This window comes from Apium graveolens, unplaced genomic scaffold (genome assembly GCF_009905375.1).
Source record: "Apium graveolens cultivar Ventura unplaced genomic scaffold, ASM990537v1 ctg8200, whole genome shotgun sequence".
In the NCBI taxonomy this organism is placed as follows: Eukaryota; Viridiplantae; Streptophyta; class Magnoliopsida; order Apiales; family Apiaceae; genus Apium; species Apium graveolens.
Window position 1 is genome coordinate 8,130 of NW_027420975.1, and position 8,129 is coordinate 16,258.

The window sequence follows — 8,129 nt, forward strand, 5'->3', positions numbered from 1 at the left end:
AACACAAACTGAATACCCAGACTCCAGTTTATCTTGTTCATTCTCGACAAATCAACAAATCAATAAATAACTGGTACTCTTTATAGTAAATACTAATAAAAATTTAATTAAAAATTGCTCCATGAAAAGGACATCATCAGTTCTACACTCCTATAAAAACTACGAGTGTCCCATTTTAATTTATGTTTGATTACAGTTGAAAAAAATAACTTAAAATGTGAGGGAAGTAATATTTATAAAAAAACAAAGGTGAAATCCAAACACCGAGGCAATCAAATCACACACACAACACACACATAATTGAAAACAATGTACCTTCGCTACATCAACTATGAACACAACATTTTTGTTCAATCTCGACAAATCAATAAATAAATGGTACTCTTTATAATAAATACTAATAAAAATTTAACAATGACAAGGACATCATGAGTTCTACACTGTTTATCCCATTTTAATTGATATCAAAAAGATATATAAATCAAGCCATACATATAATTGAAAATAATGTAATTTCACTAACATCAGTTATGGACACAACATTTTTGTTTTATTTCGACAAATCAATAAATAAATGGTACTTTTCATAGTAAATACTAATAAAAATTTAATTAAAAATAATTACTCCTTGACAAGGACATCATCAATTCTACGCCCATTAAATTTACTCATCATTTTAATTGATGTTTGACTTCTCAACACGTTAATAAAAAGTCAATTAAAATGGAAATTAGTACTCATACAAAAAAAGCTCTCCCGAAATCAAACAACTAAACGTATAAATCAAACCACATACACAAAAACATAACACAAAACACACTCATGATTGAAAACAATGTACCTTCTGAAGCTGATCAAAGCTAACTTTAGTTCTCGACATGGCCTCATTTCTGTGTGTTGATTTCTCCATCTTCGAAACTCTTACTTGTATGATGTATTCACGTTCAATCACTGATCATTAACAAACAAAAAACATGCAGTTGTGATTTATATACTCATGATCTACAAAAATAAGAAATCATACAAATAATCTAATAAGTACATGAAGTTGATTGAAAGATCAAGAAAACAAACATTAAGAACTACGAAAACATAAAACGTACAGATGATACCACTAATATATGTTGCTTGAAAGTACTCTGTAATATTTGGGCAGTGCCTGCACATACATTTATAGTAGATTTCAAGTTGACTACGAGTGGTGATAAGAAATTATTACCAGCTGTTTTTCAGACCATGGTTTTTTTGGATTTTTTTTATTTACTTTTTTGAATATCTTAGGGATTATTTCATTCATATCATTAATGAAAGATTCACTCATTTTATTTTTCTTTTTTGACTTTTTGAGACCTTTTCAGCTTTTTTTGAGGGTATTAATTTGTCTTAGTATTCGCAATAAATAGTGAGAATCCATAATATATTGTGACAATTTGGGTTGGTTGGGATAGCAACTAAATTCTACAAATCATAAAGAGGTCAAAAAATTATATATGGAACACATGTGAATTCATTAATTTTGTCTTTGGCATGGATAGTGATGTTATTTACAAGGCAATTGAAGCTTAAATAGTAAATTTTGGAGTTTATCTATCAATTTCCAATATTTATTAGATAAACTATAGGTTTTGAATGTTATGATTGGAGTGATCAATTTAAATTTTCAAATGAATTCTAATATTAATATTTTGAATTTGAAATAAAATTCAAATCCAAATTTATGTTACTTATTTGGTCAAATCCAATCTTCCAAACAAAATCCAGTTCTCAAGTGACTGTATTTTAAGCTCTGATATCTTTGGGAAATGATATCTTTGGTAAATGAAAAAAGTACATGATATTTAGATTTCAATTTAGATGGAGTATCTATGTTTTCTATGTTAGATATTGATTGAAATTAGTAGTATTTTGATCATAGATTTTGAAAGTTTGTAATGATCTTTAATAGATAAGAGTGTTGAATATTATATTATAATTTTAACGAGACTCAATGATGAAGCATGTTGTAAATTTTTTCTTGCTTGTTTTCTTTTATCAAAATCTATCTCATATCTTTTAAATGTAATGTCTTATTGGGTTGGGTTATATAAGAAAATTGGATCAAACACATAATTTCGTAAGAATTGGAGAGCTGTTGGTTTGGGCCTTATAGCGAGTCCAGGAACAAAATAAAAATAAAAATTGTTTAATGATCCGACTCTGACGAGTGATCAAAGGTTCAATGTCTGATAATCCACAAGCGGCATTCACAAATTATGCCTGGTAATCCCCACTAATCCATTTTTTTTACAAAAGAAATGAACTGATATGCTAAAAAAATCAAACAATTTAAATTCTCAACTGCACTTTTTACCAAAAGGAAGATAAATGAAACAAATGAAACAATCAAGCATCAGAGATTGATAAATTTTCCTATGAGAAGAAGCTTACTGGTTTGGATATGGAGAGGACACATTCCAGACTGAAGTATCAGAGGCCATAGGAACCTTCTCATTCCTAACTTAGAAGATAGGAAATGATATTCCCTTGCAAGACGCGAATAGATTGTATTCTTCAATGAAATATTTTGTATTGCATGTGAGATTACCTTTACTATCTTGGTTAGTCTTGTTTAAAGAAAGACCTCCAACAGCATACTCTGGCAGAGAATCTGATTTATATGCATCAGCAAGAGCAAATGGACTGCCAAAATGGAAAAGGGAGAAACCCTTGTCATTAGCTTGTGATGTGTCGATGTTTAAGTTTTTCTCGATTGATGCATTTGCTTGTGTTTGCATAAATTCCTTCTTTGCTTGAACATCCCTCTGCAGGCTATGGGAGGGTAATGCAGCTAGATGGATGCACTGAGCTTTCGGTGTGACAGAAGTGCGTTTTGCTCTACCACAGCTATAATTAATGTGATCTCCTAGAGTGAACTTATTGGCAGAGCTTGAAGAAGTATCGAAATGATCACCATGATACCTTTTCCTAGAGTGAACTTATTTTCTTCAATAAATAAATAAAGGGTACTCTTCATAATAAATACTAATAAAAATTTAATTAAAAATAACTCCATGATAAGGACATCATCAATTCTACCCCATAAATTTACTCTCATTTTAACTGATGTTTGACTTCTCAATAGTTAATAAAAAGTCAATTAAAATGGAACTTAGTATTTATAAAAGAAACCCTCCTGAAATCAAACAACTAAGCATAGAAATCAAACCACATACACAGCAACATAACACAAAACACACTCATGATTGAAAATAATGTACCTTCTGAAGTTGATCAAAGCTAACTTTAGTTGTCAACATGGCCTCATTTCTGTGTGTTGATTTCTCCATCTTCGAAACTCTTCCTTGTACGATGTATTCACGTTCAATGACTGATCATTAACAAACAAAAAACATGCAGTTGTGATGTATATACTCATGATCTCCAAAAATAAGAAATCATTCAAATAATCTAATAAGTACATGAAGTTGATTGAAAGATCAAGAAAACAAACATTAAGAACTACAAAAACATAAAACTAACGGATGATACCGCTAATATATGTCTGTGTAGCAACTAACAAGTGCTTGAAAGTACTCTATAATATTTGAGCAGTGCCTGCACATACATTTATAGTAGATTTCAAGTTTACTATGTGTGGTGATAAGAAATTGTTATTCCCAGTGGACTAACAATGAGATTTACAGAAGGGGGGTTGAATGTAAATCTCAAAACTTTTTCAAGTTTTGAGCAGTTTGTAAGGCTAAGTGTTTGAGTGATCAAATGTGTGTGAATTGCTTGGAGCTGATGCAGACAGATATATATTCAAACACAAATGTAATAAACACAAAGAACTTAAAAACTTTTCTGGTGGATTTGTTGTTCCACCAGAGATGTGTTATTTCAGAAAATCTGTGATTTAAAATTAGATCACAGCTGCTTCCTAGTACAAACTAGATGATTTTCTCTCTTGATATTTCTAAACAGCTCAGGGAAAAATTCATCCTAATTACTAGCTACTACTTGGTTTATATATCACCAAGTTTACAAGTAAAGACAAAGATAAAGTACAATAAGAAAATAGTTCTTCACTTGTTTCTATTCCATTTTTATCCAGTGTAATATGGAATTATCTGTTGACTTTCCATTTTGAACCAGACTAAAAACGGCTACTTTTTCTGCTGTTCCTGAAATAGGCTACCACATCTCTGTCAATCCATGTGCCTCTGTCAGCTTTGTTAACTGTCACTATCAACTGCTATGATACTGAGCATCCGTTGAAGCTTTCATCCGTTGATGGCTTTATCCGTTGATGCTCTAGCAGTTGAAGCTTTATCCGTTGAAGCACTTATCCGTTGATGGATATTTATCCGTTGAAGCATTAGAGACAACCGTTGAAGCTTTGTTTCTTATCCGTTGAAGGTCTTCAATATCCGTTGACACTTCTTCACTTATACAAAATTACAAGGCATGAAATATTTACAATTAGCCCTCCTATTTGTACATCCATTAGTAGTCAACATGACTGATTATTTCCTAACAACATCTAAGAATTACAACTTGAAACTAGAGAGTGAAATGTGCTACAATACCAAACTTATTGCTAAGTAAGGCTACTCCTTCAACGGATAGCCAAGATGGTCTTATCCGTTGAGGCTACAAACACTAGATTTCTACTTAAGTGTTTTACTTAACTTATCATCAAACTAATACACATATTCCTAACAATCTCCCCCTATTTATGTCTACTAGAACTGTAGGCATAAATTTGGGTTTAGCTTGATGATAACAAAACACTTAACAAATATATAAACTGTAACATAGCAGAAATTCAAAAGTGCTACAAAAATGTATATGCTGAGATGAGATTGAAGAAATACATTGTTTCCAAGGGTGTTCCTTTAGCCTGAGCAAATTACTTTCTTTTCCTTTGATCCCTGGTTTTCTTTCCTAGCCTCCTGTCATTCTCCTCTATTTGAAGTTGAAGTTGTCTGTAGAATTCAGCTTCATCTTCTTCATTGATATCTAACTTAGATTGCATATCTTTGAGAGTTTCATTACTGGCAATCTTTAGCTGATCTTCAATTCTGAAAAATCTTCTGATTCCTTTGTTGTCTCTGAACTCCATCAACCAATGAGGTGATTTGTGAATTGTAATACCTCTCTCTTGAATGAGTAAAGTTCTAGGCAAGGCATTGGGCTCCCTCCAAGTTTTCCTGATGTTGGCAATCTTGTTGAGAATCTCAGTCCTGGCAGTCCTGGTAAAGCCAGAATCCTTTTGTATGGCTGAGTAGACTCTAATCAAGGTAGAGTAGCCTTCATTCAGAATTCTGTGAAGAGGCCATGTTCTTTCCCCAGCTCCTTTGTATTTGAACACTAATCTTTCTGGTAGCTGTCTGTAGGCAGCTATTCCCCTTACATCCTCCAGCTCATCCAGATAGAGTTCAATGTCTGAAAGTTCTTTTATGTCACAGATGTGAACATAATCATCTTTAGAGGTTTGAGGTTTAGGCTTAGGCTTCTGTGTGAATTTGATTGAGGCTTTAGAGGGTGTTGATTTGATTCTTCTTTTCTGCTTCTTTGATGGTGGAGAAGAAGTTAGGAAGGTGGGCAATTTGATGGTGTCCCAATCAATTGGTTCCTCCTTGGGAATGATTGTTTCACCATGAACATTCATGAAGGGGTCAGGTACAATTGGTTCAGGAATAGAGGGTAGTGGTTTGGATATTGATTGGGTATCTTCAGTCTTCTCTACCTTCTTTCTCTTTACATTGACCTTCTTTCTTTTCCCTTTCTGCCATTCTTCCTTACTTCTTTCCTCCATCTCAGTACCAACTATGTCCCCCATAGCTTCATCTTCACCTTTGTCTTCAATTTCTTTTTGTTCTTCAGCCTGACTTGACTTTAGCTGTTTTTCAAACCTTGCTTGTGCTCTTTTGTCAGCCTTTAGCTGTTTGGCTTCTTCCTTCAACCTTTTGGTTTCTTCCCTCTTGGCTATTGAGAATTTGGGATGTCCTTGCATCACACATATGCTATTTCCCTCTCTGAAGATTATAGCCATGTTTCTCCTTACAGCCTCATCCATGGTCTCTTTGAGATATGCAATACTTCTACCTAAAAGCTTGTCCTCATCAGCTTTTGGAAGAGGAAAATCCACCTCTTTTAGAGGATTCTTTGTGGAGTCCTTATTGGATCTGTTGTTGGGATTGAGAACCATAGGTTGCTGATCTTTGGAAGAAGATTCTCCATCCTTATGCCTCCCTACTGGCTTGAGTTCCATAATAATTGATTCCACTCTTGTGCTATGTTTTACAGATTGTGATTGAGAAGTTGTAGAACCAAATATTAGTTGCATCTTTTCATCAATCTTATTCCTTTGTTCTTTGACTTGCAATTCAACTGCTGCTATCTGGATTAGATCAATTCCATCTAGCTTTCCTTTAACTTGAATAGTTGGAGAAGTTGTGATGACAGGAACTAGCACTTGAGAAATCTGAACTGTTGTAGATGGCTCTCCTTCCCCTTCTTTATTCTCCCCCTTTTTGTTATCATCAAGGGTAGGGGTCAAGCCTTGTGCTTTAGCCAGCTGCATGAGTAGATTTGTTTGAGTTTGTTGATTCTGAAGAAAGGTGACCATAGAGTCTTCAATGAATAGAACCCTATCTGCCAATCTGGCCAGCTTCTTGTCAACATCAGATGCTTTCTTCAGTCTCCCCAACAAATCTTGCATAGTCCCATAGGGTATAAGGGAATCCAATTTCTCAGCAGTGTAGGATTTCAGATCAGCAATCTCCTGCTTGAGCTCATCCACACTTAGATTTTGCTGGTAATGCTGCAACTGCAAGAGATGCAGAGATTCCAGATGAGCATGAAGAATTGCCTTGGTACCAGCATCTTGAGTCTCCTGAAGGGCCTTTTGAATAGTCTTGACTTGTCTGACCAAAGTGACACCAAACTCTCCTGGTGTAGATGGTTTTGCCCATGCCCATGCAGGAAGATCAGGAACAGAACTTGGGCCTGCTACTCCCCCTAAGTTCATGCTCTCATTCAAAGAATCAGAGTCATCATCATTAGAATTTACTCTAAATTCTTCAGATGGCTCACCAGCTTGAGAAGGTAGCCTGTTGACAGCAGCTTTGTCTCTGAGAAGGGACTCTGAAGTGTGTACAATGTGTAGTGTCTGTTCTGCCTCCACATTGCCCTGTGCAGCCAATAATTGATAGGCTGAAACAGGGTGAGTAAAAGTGTCAGCATCCAAGGAAATGTTATCAATGACAGCTTTGTAATGTTGCTGAAATTGTCTTTTCTTGTCTGCATCATCCACTTTCATTAACTCACTAGCAATGGCTGGATCCACCCTTATAGCTTCTGTACCTGCCTTTCTCTCAATTTCTCTCTGTTCTTGCATCAGGGGCTCCCCCTGGCTCACACACACCCTCACACCCTCACCTTCACCTTCTAAGGTGGCACTCCTCTCACTCACTTTTGCCATGCTGGAAGAAATAGCATGCATTTGGTGACTCTCAACCTCTCCTTTTGCCTGGGAGCAACCCAGCCTCTCACTCAAAAGATCACTCCCTTCCCTCAAACCTAAAAGTGATTGTACAGTTGCCATGTCCTCTACAGTTGGAATTGATTCTGTTAAGTGTGTAGAGACAATCAACGGATAGGGAATATCCGTTGAAGTGGAAACTGATGGTATCAGCGGATAACTGCTGTTAAGCTTATCCGTTGAAGAACAACCACTTGTCAACGGATGAGAGATATCCGTTGAAGAAGGAAAAGATGTAGATATAGAAAGTGACATAATTGTTGAATCTGTGTGGATTGATTTTAAGTATGGTGACACAGATTCTGCAACTACATCTGAAAGAATTGGCTGATGATCCAACAAATCATCTAAAAGATGATGATCACCAGGTGTTGAGTGGGGCTCCTCCCTGAGTTTTAATGAGGGAGAATCAGGAATTGATGTGAATATCATATCCACATCCAGAGAGGGTGTTAGAGAGTTTGATGAATGGTGTGTTTCTGTATTGAGATAATTGGGCTGTGATTCCACATTTGCTGGAATCACATCAAGCTGAATTTGAGAAGGCACAGATACAGGTGGATGTATCTGTGCTGTGTGTGTCCCTTGTGTGGAAACTAGG